This window comes from Diabrotica undecimpunctata, chromosome 1 (genome assembly GCF_040954645.1).
Source record: "Diabrotica undecimpunctata isolate CICGRU chromosome 1, icDiaUnde3, whole genome shotgun sequence".
NCBI classification, from domain to species: domain Eukaryota; kingdom Metazoa; phylum Arthropoda; class Insecta; order Coleoptera; family Chrysomelidae; genus Diabrotica; species Diabrotica undecimpunctata.
Window position 1 is genome coordinate 78,396,349 of NC_092803.1, and position 12,845 is coordinate 78,409,193.

Below are 12,845 nucleotides of genomic sequence, written 5' to 3' on the forward strand. Positions count from 1 at the left end.
TTCAAAAACAACACTTAAGAATAATAATAAGAAATACCTTGCTAGAATACTAATACTAGCTGATTGATAATCTATGGCGTTATACAATCAAAATATGGAAAAATCTGTTTATGGTAATTTAAATTCAAATACACTGTTTGATCAAATCTTAAAGATAATAGAAATGGAACAAACTCACATGTACTAATGGATTTGGATCCTCTAAATGGTAAATGGGACTGTCTTCGACCTCTGAACAGCCTCTAGTTATAACTATGGATTCTATTTTACTCACACTATCCGGCTAGAATTGACCAAAATATGTTGGATTATCTTATGGTAGATAATATTAATTAAAGGTGTGGACTGTAAATTATCTTTTGTGTGAGTAAATAGAATTATTTATTAACTTTTTATACAAACTGATTATTATAACATGTGAATTTGTGAAAATACTAGAAAACGTGGCGTCTTCTTGGAAATTATTTTATTAATTTCAAAATTGTCAATTGCCGACTTGATCCCGTCAGATTGTTTGATCTTGAACATAAAACGCACAGACATATGACAGGCTCTATGTTGCCGCACTAAACTAATTTTCTAAAAATGTCCTAACACAAAATGGATAGTAATATTAACAATATTAGGGGGGATATGAACAAAATGGAAAATAATATTAAAGGAGAACTTAGGGGAGAGTTAATTAAAATGAGGGAAGAAATCAAAGAAGAAGTGAAGATAGTCAGGGAAGAGATGCTACACATTACCCAAGGTTTAGAAGAGAAAGTAGAACAGGTTAGAGGAGAAAGTGAGGATTTTAAGAGGAATGTACAGGAGGAGATATCCAGAGAAAAGGCCATAATTAGAGCGGAAATAGGACAGGAAATTGGGAGCAGATTTGTAGAGTTGGGAACATCCATTCAAGAGAATTTACCAAGGGCAATAAACAAAGAAGTTAATAAGCAGAATAAAGAGATTGTTAGGGAGGTAGAAAGTGTTAAAAGGCAAACTCAGGATCATGAGGAAAAACTTACCATTATCAAAAACAATATAAAGATGGGATTGCAGAATTTGGAACTGGAAATTGGTAGGCATGCAAATCAGGCGGAAAAGGGAGATAGAGTATTACAGGGACAAGTTGAGGAATTGAAAGAGAAATTTAAAAATGCAAGTGAGGAGATTCAGCGTTTGGAATCAAATCTAGGACAAACAAGGGGAGTGAGTACTGTGATGCCGAGTTATAATGATGGGGGAATTAAGTTTGACGGAAACCTGAATCACTTACATCCTAGAATATTTGTAGATATCATCAAAAATAAGGTAAAGAATGTAAGGGATCCGATAGAAATGAAATTGAATATTCGAAACATGTTAGTGGGCATGCCATTATTATGGTTTTGCAATAATGAAAATTCCATAAATAATGTGCAGGAATTTAAGGCCAAGTTTATTAACTATTTTTGGGGAGAAAACCAACAGGCTAGTTTCAGGGAACGGTTGTATTTTGGGAAATTCAATTATGAAAAAAGTACCAACTACAATCTGTACGCAATGCAGTTATTCCAGACAGCACAATACTTAGAACCGGCTATGCGAGAAGAGGAGATTGTCCTATACATCGCCAGGCAATATAACCATAACATGGCGGAAACAATAGCTCTCCACAATATAAAGACGATGGAAAGTCTGACAGGATATCTTCAGAGGATTGAGAGGAGTGTAGGGACGCAGAATCGAAATGGACAAGAGCAAGGGACATATAGGAATAACACAGCAAATAGACAGGGATATGTGAATCGAGGGAATAATTATAGGGAAAGAGAATTTGAGAGACAAAATAGAAGCAGGGATTTTACAAATAGGGGAGAGAATATGAACAATGCCAGGAGAGATATCGGAAGATATAACTGGGAACGTAGACAAGGGAATCCAAACAATGATAGAGGGAATAACTGGAGACAAGGAAATGACAGAGGCAATAATTGGAGACAGAACCAGGGAAATTATCCACAGGAGACGAGAAATAGGGAAGTTTACAGCGAAGGGAATCCAAGATATAATAGGGGGGAAAATGAGGAGAGAAGACAGATGAATGTAGTTAGAACAGAGGAGAATAGGGGGGAAGCAAGTGTTGATGCAGAAGGGAGAAATTTTGTTTAGACCGCTCCTATGTGCATAATATTGTCTACTTATCAAAGTATGAACATCCAAGGGAGTTTATTAGAGATACTGGGGAATTAAATAAAAATAATAACACTAATACTTTACCCTGGGAAATCAGTAATACAGGGGACATTCAAGAAGTAATGAAGAAGGTGAACCAAAATTTAATAAGAAATGCTAATCGTTATGTAAATAGAATCAATAAGAAGAGAAAGAAAAGAGTTACTTTTGAAAAAGGGGAGAAGGTACTTATCAGGTCACTACAGGTGCCTAAAAGGGATGAAAATCTCTGTGGAAAATTACTTTTGCCATTTGAAGGACCTTATGTCATTAGTACTGAACATGGGGTAAACAGTTATGAACTAAGACATCCAGAAACTAATAAAATTAGAGGGATATTTAATATAGAGAGAATTTATAAGTATTATGAATAAACATACAAGGGTAGGCAATATTATGACACGAATTTGGTATTATAAGATATAAGTTTTGTAAATAGAAGGATAATTAATAAATAAGCATATCTTGAGATAAATTTGATAATTAAATAATTTATTAGAAACAGATGTACAGAATAATGATGAATTTATATAAACAAAAAAGGTTGATTTATTTTCAAGTAGATTTATAGGAGTTACAAGTATAAATAAATGAGCAAAGTACTATGGACAAATCGATATTTTGTAGAAATTAAGAAATAGGGAATATTATAATGATAAATAGTATATGCGGAAATAAGATGAAAAATAAAATTATAAGAAATATTGAAATATGAAATATAGAGAGTTATATGTAGAGATGATGAAATGAATATTATATGCGGATATAAAAAGAATAAATAATAATGCGGCAATGAATAAAGATACTGAAATAGTATATGAAATAGTATATAGGGGAATAATTATAAGAATTTCTACGAAAATAGTACAAGAAATAAATAGTACAGGAAAAGAAGTAAAGAAATTGGGAAAGTACTTGGAAATTTGATTCTGAAGTTGATATAATTAGTGAAAGATTTGTAGATTTTATTTGGAGAATTCTGTATTTGTCATAGAGTAAATTATAAAAAAAAAATATTCAAGAGATATGCTTATTAATAAAAGTCAGTTTATTGTTATGTTAATATTAATAAAATATTTAAGTTTACCGGTAAGAATTTAGATTTAGTAAGTGCTGATAGTTAGCACTGAACAAAATCCAAATTGGGGGGAAGTTGAAATGATTTCAATATGTTAAAAAGTATACAACTTAAATGGATTTTTATATGAGTTTGTTGTTCATGAATTTCATGAAGCCATCACAATGTGGGTTCGACTCTGAAATAAAAGAGAGAAAAAGATTAGTAAATTGTTAAATAAATTAATTTTGACTTACCTGGTATAGTGTTAATAATTTCTGAATAGTATAGTTGCCTAGTGTATAGGTGAATCGTCTAAACCTTAAAAAGAACAAAAAAAGAAGAATTCTTAAAAAATATTTAAACATAGAAATTTTGAAAACGTCAGAAAATAAACTGTCAAGCAAGTCTATGGGAGCTAAATTAATAGGGGTTTTGTTAAATAAGAAATTACAATGATGTGGAGATGAAAAGAATAAATTGTATTAGCATTGTAATAGAATAAGTTTTATATCTGAACATTTTTTTTTAAATTCCCAAATTAGATGTGATTAAAGTGATTATGAGAAATTAATGTGGATTGACAAATGTGTCAGAACAGGACAGTTTTATGGTTTAAAAAAAATAGAAGACGAAAAAAAAAAGAACGTTGGTTGCTGTTAGCAACGAATGATAGATTTTGGGAGAGGCCGACAAGAAATTTTGAAAGGAGAGTCCTGAAATTGTGGAATAGCTCGGGAGTGTTTTTTTTTAACTCGTCTAAAGAGAATTTTAGTTTTTCCACAGTTTCCACAGCAGAGATATTTAGAATTTGTTCCAGAGAGTAAGAGAAACAATTTAACTTATAAATCATTATTGGAGTACAGAAATGTCATTTAAATTGAGAAAATTAAATTCATGAATTAACATAATTGCGATAGGCCTTAAAAAAAATGAAAATATTAATGATCATTAAATTAAAAATAGAATAGTACGTACCTTAACTTCCGAAGAGAGGATTGATATTCCAGTTTCACCAATTATTTGCGAGTAGTTAGTTTTCTTTAAATAAATCAGAACTGTTTTAAAGTAAGGTTGGATAATAATTTTGGGGATCATTTGAAATTTTGATTATATTTGAATGCAAGTTAAAAGTCAGCGGAATAAAGTGTTCATTTTCTTTTCTTTATAGTTCATTTAAACACTTTATAAAGTTGCAATATTTATTTAGTTTTTAGGTACTTGTATAGAGTCTCCACATTTTGTAATAAATTTTTATTGTCACGACTCTAAACCACATTAAGATTTATACGATTCCTATTTTTGTAAATTTTTAAAGGCAACCCAAGTTGCAAACGAATTTTATTGTTTATATTAAATTTGTTCAATATTAATAAATAACGTGCTTCATTTGGGTTAATTTATCAAAGGTCTAAAGTAAATTTTGGTTTAATTTCTTTTTGAACTCTACCAGGAGACTACAGAGTCGACGTCACACAGTGACAGATTGCTTAGAACACATAATTGAGCTAGCTGAGGTATATATTAAATTAAACAACGAACCACAGATTTTAAAAATTACAACATTTATTATAAATAAAAATAAAAATTAATAAAATACAACTTTTTCAATATATATATATATATATATATATATATATATATATATATATATATATATATATATATATATATATATATATATATGTCGATATTAGAGCCAAGAATAGTTAACAAACTCGAAGTGTATAAACAGTATAAGTTGATATAAACTGTTTTTACCAAATTAAAAGTTCATTTAACTAGTTGTATTAAAAAAACCAAATAATTTTATTTAATTTATATTAACATATTTGACATGTTCTATTGATATCAAGGTAAATATATAGTCCTTTATAGTCTTATTTAGCAAAAACAATATTTTGACCATTTTTTACCTATACTCTTTTTACCGAGCACCCTAGAACATAAAATATAATAAAAGTGGTCTTAAAATACTACCTTTGCGACAGACCTATATTAAACGGTCGAGTGGATACAATTTTCTTAATGATTTTTAGATACCTATATAAATCTCTCTGATTATAAGGTTTTTAAAAAAGATGATATAGCAATTGGTAATCCAACTGACAATAACTTTTATTTAAGAATATCCAAATGTATGTTGTCAAAAGCAGATGATACATCCAGAAATGCGGCTGCGGTGGATGAATTCTCCGTAAAGTTGACTTACACCGCTGTTACCATAGCCGTGTTAGAATGTTCTAATCTATTTTTAAGTTAGCCTTTTTAGGGTTTTAAAAACACAAGATGGTAGAGATATTGAACGATATGATTTTAACCATCATCTCGTTTGTCAGGTCTTCTGATAAAATAAGATATTATTTCAGCTCTCTGGAATTGGTACTTGTTTCTGCCAAATAGTATTTAGATATTTAAAACATTAAAAAATGGATATTGTGTTGGTTTATTAGGTTAGAGATATAATAGGATATATTGTCTTTACTAAGAGCAGTATTATTTTTTTTAAGGACCCTTCTTAGTTTCTATAGGTAAAACTGACGTTCTAAATAAAGATGGTCTCTAGAAACAGTAACTATAGAATTGGTCATATAATTTTAAACCCAATCTGATGAAATTTTTTATAATATTCTGTTATCCATGAGTTGTCTGGATCCACAGGTAAATTACTGGATTGGTCCATGATCCATGGTAAATTTTACCATGGTTTTGAAACGTATGTGGTGTAGTATTTGTGTATTGTGATATTCCACTATTTTCTGAGAAGTAGAGGTTTTTAATTAGATCGATTAATGCTATAAGTCCTGGATGGGTTTATAAGTTTAAAAAGTGATGGGTACAAATTCTAATCTGCCTTGTAGAAGTTCCAGATGTTATGTGTTTTCGTAGTTTCTTTTTCTCTTGGATGACAAATTAAAAAGAAAATTGGTAGATGGTTTCGTGAGGATCTTGTAGATCATTCCAATTCATTAGCGTTATAATATCTTAAATGCATATTGTGAGGTTTATTGCAGATGATCATGAATGAGGTATTAATGGAACAAGGGTCGGTGAACGTTAATTTAAAAATACCAAGTTATACTGCTCAATAGAATCCAACAACGATTTACCAGATGTGTCATTAACTTAAAGCTTTGTTTTTCGGTTCATTATATAGAGATATAAATAAAATACAAAATGATAGATATTTTTATTTGTTGAAGGTAATTTAAAATAAACATATCTAAATTATTTTTAATATTTGATTGCAAAAATATAGCTGACCCCACCCAGCAAAAATATAGCTGATTTATACGATACGTTCTAAAGCAATTAAAGTTATTAAAGCTATTATACACCCCAGCCTGCCATGTCTTCGATAATAAAGCAATATGAATTTGATTTCCATGAAGAAAAAATTCTAACTTGACGTTAGTTGAAACTGCTGAACGACAGGTCTATTGCAAAACATTAATTTTGAGTTATGGTCTGCGAATTTGATGACACATCTAGATTTTTTTATTACATATCTATTTACAATGCTTACTAATTACTTGGATGATTAATGATTTAGAAACATTTAAATTATTTGTTTGTTTTATAGAAATTACAATTTTTGTAACCAATTCTAACAATTAATTTATTAGTATAGTATTTTAATTCTACGAGGATCAAGGTCCTCTGACTGTCGATCTGTTTTGTTTTTTTTATATTGTGGGTTATCTAATATTGCTTCAGAAGTACTGGGGACATTTACCTGAAAAATAATATATTTTCTGATCTCTTTATAATATTTACTTTTTATATCATTGTTTCTATTTCATAGCAAATGGGTACTAAATTTTTGTCGAGAAGAGTTTACTTTTGAAACATTTTGGAAAGAAGGAGAAGTAGAAGTAGGTTCAATATTTTCCGAGTCTAGTGAATGGCTTACATTACTTATATTTAAAGTTTTGGGATATGTTTGTTTGCACAAAAAAATTATCCTTAATTAGTTTTTGTCTTTTAAGCCCTGGAAAAGCTGACAAATTTGTTATTAAATGATTTACTCTTCAACTGCAACATTTTGAGATAAAGTTAGTTTTTTGGCATTTTTTTTTATTTTGTGACTCTTGGCATTTACCATATCTTACTCAACTCTTACACTGTCTGCCCAAATTTCCATATACGAAGCAATTAAAAGACACTACAACCTTTAATTGTGGCTTATTCCCATTTAAATAGTAATTACTTTAAAATGCCACAAGAAAATAGCTTCAGAACAATACTACAACCTTTTGTTGATATATATATATATATATATATATATATATATATATATATATATATATATATATATATATACATATATATATTTATATATATATATATATATATATATATATATATATATATATATATATATATATATTATATATATATATACAGTGTGTCCGTAAAGTATGGAATAAATTCAATATTTCCTAAAAGAAAAGCCTTTTTAAAAAATCCAAAACACGACGATTTTTAAATTTAGTGTTCTACATTTTACAATAAAATTTCATTGTACAAGGTGATATACATTACAGTAATGACGTCATCGGCTCTTTTTGTAAATTTGAGACCCTACATTTTAGGACATTTTTAGATCGATAAAAATGAGCTGATTCCAAAAAATTATATATATACATATATATATATATATATATATATATATATATATATATCTATATATATATATATATATATATATGTATATATATATATATATATATATATATATATATATAAAGTAACAATATCTGAGATTTAAATGAAACTATACACAATTTGGTGGCGACATAATTTTTTAAATTATTTTCAGTTATTTCCTCTTTACTTTTAATTCGCCGAACATCTAAAACTTCAAAGTTACAATGTCTATCGTTTAATTTTTGATTTTATATAATCTTCAGAAAATTTATTAATATCTCTAATTAACCCTTATCTAAACAAAGTAAATGTAAGAGTGTACAATTCTTAATTATTTTTAACATATACTGACGAATTTTTATGGATTCTTAAATAATTTGCATTTTTGTAATCAATTAATTTAATTCTAATTCTATTACGAACTATCGAATCAATATTCGTAATTTTAGAGTCCAATACAGGAAATGCCGAAAGAATAATATATCCAATATATCCCTTAAAGCATTTAACTTACCAGTGAAAGATTCTGAGCGATTCTCTACATATTTTAATGATATGGTCCAGTATCGTTATTTGTGTATAAGAATACTTGCCTGTTGACTTTACCATTATCATTAGTAAAATTTTAGGTTTTTTTATAAAATCACATATTAAGACGGAAGTCTAAACAAAGCAGTCAATGTAACCAGAGGTATGTGTCCAAATGTGACAGTAGCCAGCAATATGTATAATTAAATAATATGTATTTGATTGACTGTAACCCTAAATTACAACGCATTGATGGTTGCTACTATGATCTATCCTGAAAGATTGTTGGAAAATTTGTAAATTGGGTACTATTGCAGGTGGACTAAAGGTTCGTAAAAGTTATGAATGTAGGTAGGCAACCAACTATACATATATCTAAATTTAATGGTGGAGAACTAAAGATTTTTATAAAAGGCCCTCTATGTTTTTTCAACCTGTACCTGAAATATGGAAAGCCGATATGTGTAGGAAGTTGGGTTATTTTTAATTTCATTATTACAGAGTAAAATGTTTGAGTGTTATTGGTATAGAAGGTAAACAGAATAATTTACGTAATGTACTGCTGGTGTATTACTAACTTATAACTTAAGTAGAAAATGGCTCTACATGTTAAAAACAACATTTGGTACTTGAGAAATATGAGGTGTGTAAGTTATAAGTTCATGAACGTAAGGTGCATGAAAAGAATTATGTAATTAGATATTATTGTGTGTTAACATAATATGAAAAACCAACAAAATTGATGGGTGAAAGGTGGGTCTATTTGAATAAAGTTATAATATGTAATGCTTTATTGTTAATGTGAGACGTAATAAGACTGGATAAGAGACTAAGATCTCTAGAGATCCGAAACCATAATCTGAGGAGAGCGTGTGTGGATAACGGTAATAAAATATACGGAAAAGAAAATTGGAGGTAATGATGATTTTAGTTAAAGCACTTGTATTAAAAATGATGTGGACGTTACTGAATTGGACGTTAGTAATATTGTGAATATATATGTTTTTTACAGAGTGAATTGTATCAGAATGATTGGTGTAAAATACTGCTAGTATATTACTTAACTCATAACTTAAGTTCAAAGCCCTACATGTTAAAACATTATCTACATTTGGTATAGTTATAGTATAAGTTATAGCTCTATAACCGATGCAGCCAGTCCCAAGTTTGAATAAAAGAGGAGGGATAGAAGAGTAACACCTCTAAAAAAAAACAGGGTTCAACTGGCCCGGTTGATAGCACCCTGTAAGCCTTGGAATGAATCGATCAACAAATGACGACGTACGCTACGAAAAAGGAGTATAAATTTCAGAACTTGGAGCGTGCAAGGCTTTAGACCTAAAATAAATGAAATAATGTATGAAATGAGTAAGCTAAAATTGGACAACATAGTAATTACCGAAGCAAAACGAAAGGGCCAAAGATCAGAAAACATCGGGGAATATTATCACTTCTACAGCGGGGTACCAAAGCAGAAAAGAGCTCAACAAGGTGTTGCCATAATAATACTTAAGAAGCTAAGGAAACACATACCTACTTGGAAGGCTATAAACGAGAGACTGATAAAAATGATGAATAAAAATGATTATTTACTGCATATACACCCAAGATTGCGCACAAATGGGCAATATTGGGTGTATATGCAGTAAATAATGACGCACCAGTAAACATTAAAAACGATTTTTTTTTTAAATTGAATTTAGAAGTTGCAAAAGTCGGCACATCTTGGGAAATTATCATCTTGAGAGACTTAAACAGCAGAACTGAAAAAAAATCCCATAACGCAGTCATAGGTAAATTCGGAGAGGACCACGTAAATGATAATGGTACCAGACTAATATCATTATGCGAACAAAATGAAATGAAAATTGCAAATGGATTTTTTCAACACAGAGATATACACAAACACACATGGACGCAAAAAACGAGAGGGTTAAAATCAATCATACGACAAAAGACAAATATGATTGTACAAGATGTAAGAGTATTGAGAGGAGCTATCTGTGGAAGCGATCATCACTTATTAAAAGCTAAGATCACATTTGGAGGAAATAAACCTAAAGAAGAAAAAGAAGGAAATGAAAGGGAGAAAGAAATACAGAAGAGGTATAACCTAATCAGCTTAGAACAAGAAAGCGTGAGAGAATTATACAGAAATAGATGAAATCAAGAGTTGGAAAATAAACAATTTAATAATAATGAAGAACATTACACTCACATAAAAAGGTGTCTCCAGAAGGCAGTAACAGAAGCCATTGGATACCAAATCCAGAATCAAAGAAAACTTTCATATTGGTTTGACGAAGAAATAGAACAAGAAAAAAAGAAGAGAAGAGACCAATGATAGGGTTTATATTATTATACCTTTTATAAAGAAATTTTTTAAATAAAATTTTTGTGATACATGGTATACAGCCAACTACGGGAATTTAGTTTCCTTATGGATAATACCAAAATGTTGTGACAGTTGTGATTTGATAATAGCATTTGCTTGTCCAAAATAAAAGTAAAAAAATTAGATATTGGGATATCTAAGTTTTATCAGTAAAGGAAAAACAGAAAAATTGTTTAAATACAGTTCAGGTACATTATCATTCAACGTATCATTTTAATGGGTAACATAATCCACAATAACCAGGTTTTAAGTGAAAGTTTATAAGATTATATTTTAAATACAGTAGTCTCTCTTTATAACGATTCCCTATATAACGATAATTCCTCTGTAACGATAAAAATAGTAAACGTTGGTTGGTTTGTCATAAGGACAATGTATTAATTCTTTCTCTATATATATTTTCTATATTTATATCTATATACTATATTTTCTTTATAGCGATGACTTTTCAGCGTTCAATAGTCGATGACAAATGTGTTATTGTGTTTAAAGTTCAGACTACCTGAGTTACAAATGGCAAGGTCATTGTCTGGTAGTTGTTTTGTTTTGCGCTTAAGGAATGCTGTCACCCATTCTACTCATCCTTATCAGAGCGTTAAGTGACTAGCTTTTATTAATCGGGCGGCGTGCCTAACTGTTATCACACAGATGTTGTTATCTATTGACGACTTTTCATTTCCAGTTTGAGTTGTGTCTCAGTGTGTCAACAGTCAACATGTTTTCGAAAAAGCGTAAAGTGCTCTCGGTGGAGGAAAAGTTATCGATATCTCAAGCAATAGAGAAAGGTGAAAAGCAATCGGATATCGTTCGCCGTACGGGGCTGTCTCAGTCAACTATGGCTACGATATGGAAGGACAGCAAAAAGTGGATTGATGCGTAGATGGAGGGCGGTATCAGGAAGAAGTTGCGGAAATCTCAGCACTAAGATTTAGATCGCGCTTTGCTTCAGTGGTTAAAGCAGCAGCGTATGAACCATATTCCACTTTCTGGGCCTGTGGTCAAGACAGAAGCTTGAATATTTTGCAACTGAGCTTGAAATTGAGAATTTCAAGGCATCTGAGGGTTGGCTGAGCAAGTGGAAGCTGCGGCACAAGATCAACTACGGGCAAATCAGCGGAGAGGCTCGCGATGTTAACAAAAACGTATGATTGGCTATTGGTATTGATTGGATGATTGGCTAGAAAACGTGTGTCTGGACTGAAGACACGATATGCATCAGACGACATTTTTGAATGCTGGTGAGACTGGATTGTTTTTTAAAATGACACCAAACAGAACTTTAAAATTTAAATCGGAAAAGTGCGTTGGTGGAAAGCTCTCTAAGAAAAGCATTACATTTTTATTGGCCGCTAACATGACAGGTTCGGTGATGCGAAAATTGTTAGTTATAGGGAAGTCGAAAAACCCACGTTGCTTTAAAAACATAAAAAATCTACCGGTGACCTATAAAGCAAACAAGAGTGCGTGGACGACTTTGGAAATTTTTAAAGAAGCGATAAGAAAGTGGGATATCGAGCTTAAAGAGAAAAAAAATCTTCTGATTGTAGACCATTGTCCTACCCATTATGCACTATGCGACCTTCAAAACATTGAACTTTGTTTTCTGCCAGCAAACACAACGAGTGTCCTTCAGTTCATGGACCAAAGTGTCATCAAGAGTTTGAAAAGCCATTACAGAGAAGACTTTTAACGGAATTGGTTGAGAACAAGGCGATCTTAAACTAACATTCTTGACGCCATCCTAATGGTTAATAAATCCTGGGACGAGGTGACCAGCAATACAATAAAACATTCCTTCAAACATGCAGGATGGCTGGAAGATCAAGGATTAACTGATGGTGAAGATGACCTGCCATTAGATGTTTGGGCCAGATAGTTTGAACTTATCACTTATATATAAGTTTGTTAGTACTATCACCTACGGACCAGAAGAGCTAACAGATTTTAAAGAAGTTGATGAAAATCTAGCTACAACACCTGGACTTTTTGGCGAGGACATCCTACAAGCAGTTC

General features: G+C 30.6%; 1 protein-coding gene across 5 annotated transcripts in view; it reads right to left on the reverse strand.

Moving 5' to 3' along the window:
* The window catches only part of LOC140439400 (uncharacterized), a 743,908-nt gene that overhangs the window by 294,730 nt on the left and 436,333 nt on the right, over positions 1-12,845 (reverse strand). The window lies entirely within an intron of this gene.